This window comes from Spermophilus citellus, assembly GCF_964194105.1.
Source record: "Spermophilus citellus genome assembly, chromosome: 9".
NCBI lineage: Eukaryota > Metazoa > Chordata > Mammalia > Rodentia > Sciuridae > Spermophilus > Spermophilus citellus.
This window is the reverse complement of record NC_138191.1, coordinates 92913745-92926864: the sequence shown is the minus strand read 5'-3', so window position 1 is coordinate 92926864 and position 13120 is coordinate 92913745.

Below are 13120 nucleotides of genomic sequence, written 5' to 3'. Positions count from 1 at the left end.
TATGACATATCAATGTTTAAATATTAATATTGGCCAGTGTTTTCAACCTCTCTAAACCTCATCTTACTAATTATATAGGAATAATAATGAGGTTACTTCATATCTTGGTAGAAATGAGTGGTGAGATAATATATGTGTGCATCATGCCTGTAATGTGGTAAATGCTCAAAAAATTGAGCTATTATTGTTTGGGATAAGGAAACTAAAACTGTAACTAAGAAAATCAACAATGGAAGTTTAAGACCAGAAATAAGAGATAGGTCCAGAAATCATTTGTTTGGAAAACTCAAGAAGTCAAAAATTAAAACCAATTACAAACGAGGAAAGCGGATTTGGGATTTTGAAAACTGTATTATTTAACTATTGCTACATAACAAAATAACTAAAAATTTAATGCCTTAAGCAATGAATATTTATATCTCAAAGTTTCTGAGGGTCAGGAATCTGGTAGCAATTTAGCTAGGTGGCTCTGGCTCAGGGTCTCTTACAAGGTGCAGTCAACCTCACTGATAGAGTGCTTGCCTGGCATATCTAATGCCCAGGTTTGATCCCCATAACCATAAAAAAAAATGTGCACACACTTGTACCATATTTTCAAATTTTTCAGTGCTAGTAGATATATACAACCGAAAAAGAGCATATTGTCTTCAATATGTCATATCAATGTTTAAATATTAATATTGGCCAGTGTTTTCAACTTCTCTAAACCTCAGCCACTGTTCTAGAGACCAGCTGTTTCTCCTATCAGAGTTGAGTCTCATGATCATTCTCTCGATGGAATAAAGAGTAAGGAAAAGGCAGAGATGGATGAGAAAGGAGAAATACGATGGCTAGTCCCATTACAGTTCTACTTAGAAACACTTCAAAATTGCATTGTTTTTATTTCTGGCCATCTGCTCTGAATTCCTGTCTCCCTCCCATCACTGTCACCAGGTTGAACGGTAGAGAAGGAGAAGCAAGAAAGGAAGGAATAGTTATTGGACACTTACTATGCCATTTTGGTCATGTCTCATAACCATCCTATCAGATGGTGGCAAAGCAGAACATTTGAAACACTGTGCCCTCAAAACTTGTGTGTAGCTGTCCGTGGTTCTGAATTTTATTCTTCTCAAGCTAATAGGGCTCCAAAATGAAATTGACCTACCTAGAAAATATGCATAATGATTTGTGGGAGCTTGGGTAGGGGACATATTGGCCCTTTTAGTTATATGTTTAGATTTAAAGAATATGGAAGTTTACTAAGACATAATACACAGATGGACACTGATGCCCTTACCCAGGACTTCTCACCTACTCTCTGAGAGATCAGATCTGTACTGTGTGTCCCACAGTACAAAACAACTACCCTTGGAACCCACATTCAGTGTTTGGCTTTCCACATGTTTGTGCGTGCATGTGTGTGTGTGTGTGTGTGTGTGTGTGTGTGTGTGTATGTGTGTGTGTGTGTGTTTTGGTCCATTTTGTTTTGTATTTTATAATTGATGTGGGTACAGATAAAGTGCATTTATTGTATTATCTGAAATGTTAGTGTTGACAAGAGATGATGAAAATCTTTTGCACCAGAAAGAGATTCACTGGTTATCCCAGGACTAGAGGCTTGAAGTAGCCATCAAAAATCAAACTGTTAGGTAATTGTTACTCAAAAACACAAGGGTTTACAAATTCCTGATCTTTTTTGTGATGAAATTAGCTATTGTCTCTTGGAGCTAAGACAATTAAATTCAGTTTCTGGTATAAACTGTACTTTGTATTGTACCTTTGAATAACTACTTGAGAAAAGGTTAAACCAAGGTTTTCAAAAACATCAGAATTTTGTTAATATTTTTAAGTTGGTGTTAATCTTTATCTCATGCTTTTAAAAAATATCCATCCTAAAATCTTCATTAGTGTATGTTTTATATATAAAATGTTAGTGCAGAAGTAACTATGTGATTTGTTTAAAAAGTAGATGTGGCACCGGGTTGTAGCTCTGTCATAGAGTACTTGCTTAGCTTACATAAGACCTAGGATTTGAACCCCTTAGCCAAAAAAAAAAAAAAAAAATGCATGTGCTAGTATCAGATGCTCAAATTTTTTATTTCTAGTAAAGTCAGATATTATGATTTGAATATGAGGTGTCTCTCAAAATGTCTCTCAATGTAAGAAGGTTCCGAGGTTAAATGATTGGGTTATGAGAGCCTTAACCTAATCAGTGAAATAATTCCCTGATGGGACTCAGTGGTAACTGAAAGTAGGTGGGGTATGGTGGGAGGAAGTGGGCCATTGGAGGAGTGATTTGGGGGCATATATTTTGTATCTGGTGAGAGTCTCTCTCTCTCTCTCTCTCTCTCTCTCTCTCTCTCTCTCTCTCTCTCTCTCTCTCTCTCCTTCTTGATCATGTAAGCTGCTTCCTTCTACCACAACTTCTACCATGATGTTCAGCCCTGAAACCCTGATGTTGAGCCCTGAAGAATGGAGCTGGCTATTTATGGACTGAGATCTCTGAAACCATGAGGCCCCAAATAAACTTTTCTTCCTCTAAAATTGTTCTGGTCAGATCTTTTAGTCACAGCAGGAAAAAAAAAAAAAAAAAAGATGACATCATATGATCAAAAAGATCAAAGACCTCCTCTCCAGAGCCCAGTTGTTTCCTATACCAGGACTGAGTCTCCTGCTCACTCTCTTGAAGCAATTAAAAGTAAGGGAAAGGCATGGAGAGATGAGAAAGGAGAGAAATGGAGATGCACAAGAGATGGGAGCTTTGGAAAGCACAGCTACTCAGGGATTGTCAAGGAGAAAGCATAAGAGGAATTCATTCTGAAGTTGTTTTCATGTACTTAAAGAAACTAAGGAAGAAACTGCAACCATCCCCAGCCACACTACCAAACAACCAAATAGGAGTCAGAGAGGAAATGCCAGTGGAGGCAGAGCCAGCCAGATTCGAGATGAACGATGGGATGGGCACCTAGAGAGTACTGATGAAGGGACTGAACCCTCTCTGTAGCTGAGTTATTCTAAAAGCCTCCTAGTCTTTCCTCTGTTTTTATTTTCTGTCTTGATGAGAAATGTGTTGATTTTCACCCTGTCTCTAGACAAATAGAACTTTGACATATAGTTCACAATTTACGTAACTGATTTCATATTCTCCTGCCAGCTGTATCATGCTTCTGACAATTACAAATATTTCTTCCCTCACCCTAAGGAGTTGTGGAGCATCCACAATTGTGCTACTATCCCTTTAATTGTATTGTTTTCATCATACTGCAGGTAAACAAACAGGCCAAGGGGGTAATGTTACCCAGGGACACATGATGGGTAGCTGACACAGCCACAACCTGAGGAAGCAGGTTTCATATCTCAAGGATCTCCAATCTGGATCCCCTCAATCCCAAGGTATTTGAATCAGTAGCAATTTTTTTTTGAGAATGTTTTACCTTTGAAAAAAAATATGGGAGGCATTGCTTTAAGTTTTTACCCAGGAGACAAATATCCTGTGTCACATCCCTTTAACTTCATATAGTATACCATTGGCCAGGCTCTTGCTAAGTGATCTCAGCAGGTTAATTTGACCCTGTGTGCTTCAGTTTCCTCATCTGTAAAATGGGGATGAGGATAGACATACCTCCTAGTGTTATTGCAAAGATTTTAAAAAATTGAAACTTGAAATGCACTAAAAACAGTACCTGACATAGTAGGACATCAGTGCCTGCTGTTGTTCACCTCAGTTCCCTCATCCATAAAACAGGGAATTTTCATTCCCATAGCATGATTGTGATACTCCAACGAAGGAGTGTAAAAGTGGTTTATAAGCTGTAGCGTGCTCTGAAGATGAAAAAGTATGCTGTAATTTTCACTCTTAATGACTCACATATGAAACAAGTTTAAGAACAGTGTATTCCAGCCGAGAAATTAAAAGCTTTGTTCCTTAGGAGTCAGAGTGTGTCCCTGTACAGATCAATGTTGCTGAAGGGAACAGAGAGAGATTTAATTACTTTGAGCCTTCATGCCTTCCCCACTGAGAGCAGAGAGCTCCTGTTGAGAGGAGTGGCTGTGTGTGGAGGTGACAGGCATCCTAAAGCACATACTAAACCTGGCACCTTCCAAAGGCCAGACAACTTGAAAAAGGAAGAGCTGGCCCCAAGGAGAAAGTGTAAGCCCTCTGTATCTTTGAAAGACCAAGAGCTGTAGTGGAATACATTTGAGTGTGGCACCTCAGGGAGAAGGAGGCTAACACTGCCCTCCTGGCCCTTGCCTGGCTGTGTGGGTCTTCATGTACAGGCTATATGGTGCTGGGTTTGCCTTCTCTGGTACCCACCCTCTAAGGGATACATGCACCCACATACTAAGTATCACATACATAAGGTTATTTGCATGCTTCCCAGTCTACATGCACATGTTCCTGTGGCTCTGGTCACATCCTTCACATAAAACATGAATGGGTTTGCATGTAAATGCTGTGCCTGCCTCTATAGACACATGCATGTCTGTTAGCCCAGCGTCTATGTGTCATACCAACTACCCCATGTGTATGCATAAAAGAAATCAATGTGAGTGTTGTGAATACATGGTGGTGTGCATTTGTATAGGGCTTTCCCAGGGTTTGTCATGTGATTCATCCCAAGGATGTTGTCTTTTACTCAGATAGCATTTAGACAGCTTATTAGGTGAATGGGGTGTTTGGGAACGACTGTAATGGAGTGGGATCATGTCCTCTATCCTTGAGGTTCTTCTATTCTACAAGGGGACAGAAACAAGGAATCACACAATTCAGAGAAAAATTATAAGCATCAAAAAGATGATGGATAGGGATTATACTGGCTAGATTTGTGTTCAAGACTGAACTCCACCTTTTATGAGCTTCATGGCCTTAGCAAATTACCTCTCTGAATTTCTTTTCCCTTGTCTATGAGATGAGATAATAATAATAGGTTTTGGGGGAAATTAAAGGAGGAAGTAAGTAAGAAGTCACCGAACGGTCAGGGATGTGGCTCAGTGGTAGAGCATTTGTCTGGCATGCAGGAAGCTCTAGATTCAATCTCCAGTGCAGAAGGAGAAGGGGGGAGTGGGGGAAGGAAGAAGAGAAATCAGGTAATAAAGTACAAAACAAATACTATGGATGTGAGCTTGTAAAGCAGGCTCTATGGAGGAGGAGGTAAGAACTGACCTGGTGGGCAAGGCTGATGCCAGTCTAGGAGAGGAGGTGATGATCCTGAGCTCCATGTTGGGCAGCCCTTGTTCCTTCACCTAGCAGTGTCCAAACACCTGGGGCAGAAAAGGACCTTAGATAAAATGGGAATCCAACCCTTCAGGTCACTAAGGCAGAAACAGATTGAGAAGGCTCATCCATACCCTTTCTAGGAGTGTGTGGAAGGAGCAGCTACACAGCAAGAGGTACTACGCTGGTGCTTTTGCACAGTCTCAGCCTGGCTCAGGGGCAGAGCTGCCGTGAGACAAGAGAGCACATTTTTCAGATAAGAAACAAACCCTCCTTTCGATAGCTGTAGCCCAATGGAGCCCGCCTTGGTGAGCTGCAAATTAGAATACTGCCTCCTTCAGGCAGGCATAGGCCCTGAGCACCCAGCTCAGTGATCAGCGCCCTGACCAGGATGCAGGCCTAGTTCCCTCTCAGGCAGATGCCCTATGTAACCCTACAGAGTGGCCATTGCCTGGATAGGGTCCAGGCATCATGCCAGATACTGGAAGATGCAACAGGCAACAGGACATTGTGCCCACTCCCACAGGAACTCGGCCTATCAGAAGGAATGAAAATAACAAAACAAGCAACCAATCATTGTGAAAAGCCCCGTGGGAAAGGAAGGCTACAGATTAGAGGAGGATTCCCAAACCAAACCTCAGGTTCAGGAAAACTGTAGAAAGATGGGTGAAACATCAAGAATGGAGTGAGGCTCAGATCTATTTGGTACACAGCAGTGATCAGGCACAGAGATTTTATATTTTGATGTAGCACCGTCAGGCTGATATATTAAAATGGCCCCTAAGTGTAACAGGTACCATTATACTTAGGTACCAGACACACCATGTGTTTTCATACAAGGAAACTGAGGGTTAAGTAACTTGTCTACAGTGTCTGACTGGTAAGTGGCAGAGCTGGGAGCTGCTTCCAAGTTGTACCCTAACCATGGTCTCCATCACCTTGGGTCAGATGTGTCTCTTTTGTTAGAACCCAGGAATAAGAGCCAAAGCAGAAATCCAGATTTATTTATTTTCTTTCTTCTTTTCATTTTTTGACAGGGTTTTGCAACATGCCCGTGCCCATGCCCATGCTGGTTCAGAGATCCTGGGCTCAATTAATCCTCCTGCCTTGGTCTCTCAAGTGCTGGATATCAGACATATGCCATCATGCCCAGTTAAGCCCAGACTCCTGAAACAAACAAACCAAGAACAATATGGAGGCTACAAGAATATGCCTCTCGGATGTCCTATTGCAGGGGGCATAATTAATCAATGGAACCAACAAGTGCCCTCCAAACTCCAACACCAACTCCACACCATGCTGGTCCCTGGTCACTCCTAGTCAATGGAGATTCTCAGGCACAGACTCTCAGGAAAGGCTATTTCTGGAAACACAGGACAACTCTCATAGGAAACTCATGACTCCCAGACAGCCCTGCCAACATTTCCCTAGGAGCTCCTTAGGATTCCTAAGACACTTCCTGCCCTCCCTCTCTTCTTCACTGAGTATCCATCCTGCATCATGAACTCATGGCTTTTCCAGCCTCCTTGAGCTTCCTCTTTGCTTTTTCTCACAGGCACTTACTCTACCAGATTCTTGAAGGTTTAATCCTGTCTCAGTTTCTATGATTCCTTGGGGACATGGACTAACACAGATGAGGTGGGTAGGACTAAATAAAAGCAGACTCAAGGTGGGTGTCCTGAAGCCCAGGATTCAGAGCCTGGAAGGCAGACAAAGGGAGATGTTCAGAGTAGCTGCTGCTTGATGCTCTGTCCCTTTCCTCTCCTCTGCAGGCCTCACAGGAGCTATTATTTCTTGAACACCCTCCTCTCTCCCCTTCATCTGCACTTACTCTATCTCATCTGGAGATCATTTCCTTCAAGCCCAATTGGGGAGATGCTCTACCCCTTTGGGCTTCCCACAGGCCCTGACCTTCACATATCACAGAACTTACCACACTGAACCTGCACCTCCTGCTAGCTGGGGGCTCCCTGAGGGTGGATCTCAGCCTGTGCTGCTTATCACCATACTCTAGTGCCTGGCGCAACAGTCCCTGAAAATGTAGGAGGCATTGAATAAACAAACACATTGATAAGGAAGGTGTGGCCTCACAGAAGACCCACCACCTGCCTTGTCATGCAGATACAGAACCTGGATACAGTGCCTCCCAGTGAGCAACTAGGACTAGAGAGGCTTTGGTATGAGTCTAGCTCTGCTAATCTGGCAGGTGGCCCTATTCTCAAATTTGCTGAGCATCAGTTTCCTTATCGGTGGAGGCCATAGTGCCTCACTCTCCCAGTTACATGTCATGTATAACAAAGTGACTAGCACAGTAATAAGAGCTCAAATATGTCACACCCTCTAACCTGGCCCCTCAGCCACCTCATTGCAGACCTATCACTCAAATGTAGCTACACTCACAAAGACAGAGCCTCTGCCTTTCTGACTATATTGAAAAAATACTTATGCTCTGCCATCTGCACTGCCTGCCATCTTTCTTCCCAGGGCCCCACGTTCTCATCTCCTGATTATTAAAGACATAATAAACACACATTGCTCTCCTGCTGCTGTCATGGCCACTGGGGATTCAGAAATAAGGAGGTGAGAGTCTTCTTTCTTATAGCTGGTGGTCCAGTGAGGGTTGGAGAGAGAAACAGAATAGAAACACGTGTAAAAATAAGTAATTGCTACTCAGTGCAATAAAGCCACAATAGACTGAGACTCGACTGCTGGCATGTGACAACATGTATCCCAAATTCTCAAAACATAGCTAATTCTAATCATTTTATTATTTTCACTAGAGGCAATTCATTGTGTATGATCTACTTAATATGTTTTAATTTTTTATTGTGAAATACGTTAGGCATTTTAAAAAGCACAGGGACAATGAACAACCATACCAACCACAGAGCTTAAAATACAAAATGCATTTGTGTTCTTTCTTTTTTCTCTTCCCAGTGGTAATCTCTCTTCTGATTCAGGTGTTTATCATTCCCCAGTGTGTTTTCATACTTTAATTGTACATGTATGTGACTACGAATGATATATTACATTGTTTGACTTGTTTAAAATTTTATATAAATGTTGCATACTGTATACACCACTCTGCAATATTTTTGGATTTGCTCAGCAAAATGTTTCTGAGATATATCCATGTTGATACCTGTACCTCTCATTCACTCATTTTCACTGCTCTATAGTAATCAGTTGCATGGCACACATCATACTATTAATCTATTTTCTTAATTACAGATATTTGTTTTGGGAAAACATATATGTCCATTAGCATCTTCCAAGAAGCATACGTCAAGATGGAATTAGAGGTGCAAGAGATTTATTGGAGAACCCCTTATGAATAATAAAGGAGGAAGCGGGGTAAGATGTGGATCTGATAGGAGTGAAAGGAGAGTGGGAAGGAAAGGGGATGGAGGAGGAGAGCTTCACTGTAGTGAAGTTCTAAGAAGATCTTGCCAGGCTGACAATGATCCCCTGAGAAAAGGTTGTCCATTCGAGGTGTCCTGCGTTGGCAAGAATGGCCCACTGTGACACCCCTACATGCAGGTGAAGCGTCGTGATAGACCTAAAGGTGTAGCAGCTGCAGCATTCATCAACCATGTTCCCACAGCAGGTTTTCTTGAAGAGTGCCCTCCAGGGTTGCAATTGTGCATGAGCAGAGAGGAAGTTTTTCTGGGGGACTTTTGTTCATTCATCCTCTATCTTAAAAAAAAATGAGGTGCTGAAGAAGGTCATCAGAGTATGGTGTCATTAAAGCTGGGTCCTAAAGGACCATCTCAGGCATCATTGCTGAGGCTGGCAGTCACAGTAAGCCACTTCCATTTATTTCTTGATATCCGTTGAGCTCTGATGCCAGGGATCTACAATCAAAGCTCTAGCAGGCTTCAAGGTAAAGCTTTGAAGTCTCACAGACCTGCACTTCATTCTTATTGCAGCCACTTGGCCACTGCATAACCTTGTACAAGACATTCCACTACCACGGTTCTCATTTTTTTCACATGCATAATGAGAATAACCAGATCTATTTCAAGAGTTGTTCTGGGGACTGATTAGAGATGAGGTAAGCACCGTACCTGACACACGTAGTAGGTGCTTGGAAAAAAAAAATTTCTTCCTCATCCTATCAGCTCATTGTAAAAAATCAAGAAATCTATCCTTGGATGCAATAATTTTTCTCAAACTGAGAAATGTTTAAAAACTTAACAGCCTTAGTTCTGCAAACTCCAGCTATAGCAACTGGGATGAATCAGAGTGATCTCCACCAAACCTTCTTATTCACACCCATCACTCTTTCTAAAGCAGCATTTGTGATTAATCTCACACTAGGGCTAAATCGGTCCCAAGCGCTTCCCAGGCACTTGATAAAGAAGCTCTCTGATTTATAGCAAACACCATTATTGAGCGGTGGCAGAGAGAGGCCATTGGGGGATTTGTCTTGCTGGAAACTCTGTCCGTTGGAGCCATTTCTTCTATTTTCCTAGATAAGAGCTCAATTTATTTCAAAATAGATGGATGGGGTTCTTTTTGTTGTTTTTGTTGTTGTTTCCTTGGTGGGTAGGAGACAGAGAAGACTTGAACAATTTTTAAAAACAAAGAATAATATTTACTATTTTAAGTTTGAGAAACTTTTGTCAGCTTATGCAGACATCAGGACTTATCAGAGGGCTAGGTACATGGTAGATCTTCAGTAAGTACTTTTGGAAATGGACCATCATCTCATATGATCATCTCATATGATCTTCTCAGTGACCCCATGAAGTACCCTGAGGCCACTTTATATTTGACAAAAGAGGAAGCTAAGGTTAACAGTCTAAAGGCAGCAGAGCTAGGACTTCCATGGAAGCCCTGGACCCAATCCTTATTGCCCTCCCTGGTCCAGAAACACAGTCATCAGACCCATTTCCTTGAGCACAGATGTTTGAAATACGGTTACGACATCAAACTGAAAACCTGCTTCACTAACACTGCAACTTCTTTCTCACCTATTCTCTGGGCCCTTTTGGTTTTACTCCAGGAAACATGCATGGAACATTTGCCTCTCATTTGTGGTCATTGTCACCTCCACCTACATGACTGCCTCATCTGCTTGAACAGTCCTGTTGCAGTGACGGAGAGCTCCTTACTCTGCCATACTGTCCACTGTTGCAAGCCCTTCTTATTTGATTGGACCAGCATATTGTCCTTGAAATACAATTCCCCTGGACCCCAGACTTGGCCACTGGCAGAATAGGGGCAGGAAAATCAGACTCAGGCAGACCTGGTTTGAAGCCTACCCACTTACTAGCTCTCTGACATATGGAAAGTGACCTAACTTTCTTAAGTTCTCATTTGTAAAGTGGAACCAATATTGTGTCAGTAGAAATATTTATTGGCACCCATAAGAGAATAACCACCTAATGGTGGCATAAATAATAAAGACACTTAATATCTCACTTCACAAAATGTTTAAATGGAGGAAGTGCCAATGCACTTAGCCCAGCAACTCAAGGATATTGGGGTTCTGGGGTAGTACCTCCAGAATGCTGGAGACCCTCATAGCTTGACACAATCCTTGCAAAGCAGGGATAGAAAACAAAGTACAATAACAATAGGTTTCGACCCCAAACTAAAACATCCTGGCTTGGGAGGCTGAGACAGGAGAATCGCAATTTCAAAGGCAGCCTTAGCAATTGTGAGGCACTAAGCAAATCAGTGAGACCCTGTCTTGAATAAAATACAAAATAGGGCTGGGGATGTGGCTCAGTGGTCTGAGTGCCCCTGAGTTCAATCCCTGGTACAAAAAAAAAAAAATCCTTTCCATGACTTCTCTCTTTTCCAAAGAAACATTTTCCCTGGAAAACATTTGCTTTGATTTATCATTGGTCATATCTGGTCACATGCCTTTTTAGTCACTGGCTGGTGAGGAGTATTGCCATGATTGACGGAGATGGTCATGATCTTTCTCTTGGGCAGGGCACACCACCACAAAGCAAAATAATGTTTGCTGGAAAGGAAGAGCAACAGTGATTGTTGGCTGGGCAACAGTCGCATTTTAGTGTATAGAATTGGACAATATTTAGCAACAATTACTTACCCTATCCCTGGCAATTTGTTCCATAATTGTTAACTATTACTATGACTTACTGTATTAAAAATGTTAATGAAAGCAACCAGAATTCCCACCTAGAATCCCTGTTCATCCTCAGCAATGGTCTTAATTAGCATGCTCCTAACAGAAAAGAAAAAGACACCCAAGGCTGGGCTGCCTTGCCACATAACTATGAACTGGGACACACATCACGGTTCAGGTGAATGGCACTCTGCAAGTCGGCAGTGTTCAACTCGTGTGGCCATTAGCTTTGGTCCCAACTAGGAGGAGAGTGTTCTTTAGTGTTATCTGTCTTTACCACAGCCTCTTATCTAAGAAGTGGTCACCTTCTATTGGCCCTGACATAATATTATTTTTAGTTTAGCTTCATTGTTGTCATGATAACTTTTCATAAGTCTCACACTGAAACTTTCAACATAGGTAAAAAGAGGGAGAAGCAGTTCCCTTTGAGGAAGAGCCAGTGTCCAGTTGTGGCCTTTGAGCTTGACCATGGAAGCTCTAACTGTCCTTCTTATGTCACTGAGACTGGGGTGAGGAAGGCTCCCCAGTTCTGCTGGGATGTATGAAACAGTTCCAGGAGAGAGACCACAGCGACCACTGTGATGATGGCTGATTGTTACTTCATGTTACCTGGAGTACAAAACAGACTTGGTTGAAAATGTCATCTTAAATTCGTCTCTTGACATTCTCTGTCTTATGAAAAGAATCTCTTAGTGATCTGCCAAGAACTGAATGTCCTCTCAGGCTTTGGCCCCAAACTTCCTTTTGTAAAGCAGCTTTGGAAGTAAGGTAGAGTGTAAGCTATTAGGTGAGAGAAAAAGAACAGTAGCAAGCAACGATCACTTACCCTATGCCAGGGACCCAGAAACCTAAACCCACTACCTCCTCACACTGACTAGAATAAGACACTGAGGCACTCTGGGCTCCAGTGTCCTCATTCCTAAAGTGGGACAATCATATCAGTCTCACAGAATTGCTGCAGGAGTCAAACCAGCTACTGCGTGTCAAGTGCTTTTAGGTCTTGGTTTGTAAAAGGTCTCAGTAATGAGTGGCGGCTGTTATCATTGCTCTCCTTACTGTTTGTTTGTATTGTTAGTGACTTGATCCTACTGAGCCCCAGTGACCCCATCTCCAGAACAATCTGACTCAAGGGCTCTCTGCAGAGTGAGTCTGAGCACTGCTGGACAGGTTTCCCCAAGCCTGGTCTGTCTTTCCTGCCTGCATTTGCACTCCGACAGATTTCTGTGTTCTGGATGAGGCCACTGAGTGTTATCTGCAATCTGTTCTGGCTGTTAAATAACCTTTTTCTGCTACAGGACAAGCTGTCACGTGTGCGTATATATCACTTTCTGCCTGGACTATGATTTTCAAGTCAAAGCTCTCACTTCATGGTGGCTATTAAGGTCACTCTGGATCCAGAGCCTATGAATCATGGATTATAAGCTCAAACTGTGAGGCTGCTCCAGGGACAAACTGTGTGGCCTGAAAATGGACTGACTCGAGCATGTTTATGGCCACTCTGGACATCACAGAACCACCTTCCATGCCATCCTCATTTGAAGAGGTTGCACTATGAAGAGATAGAAAGCAACATGTGCCTAACAGTACATTTACAAAACCCATTTCTGCCTGAGAATAGACTCTTATGTCCTCAGAACAACTCCAGGAGTTCAGGAGTCTCAGAACTGTTGTGTAACCCAGCAGTCAATGACTTCACCTCTCTGAATTTCAATTTCTCTACCTATTAAGTGGGGTTGTTGGGGGATTTAATAATGTTTGATAGCTAACCTCACAGTTTGGGCTTCCCTAAAAATGCCCTGAGATAAGCATGAGGGCAGGGCAGG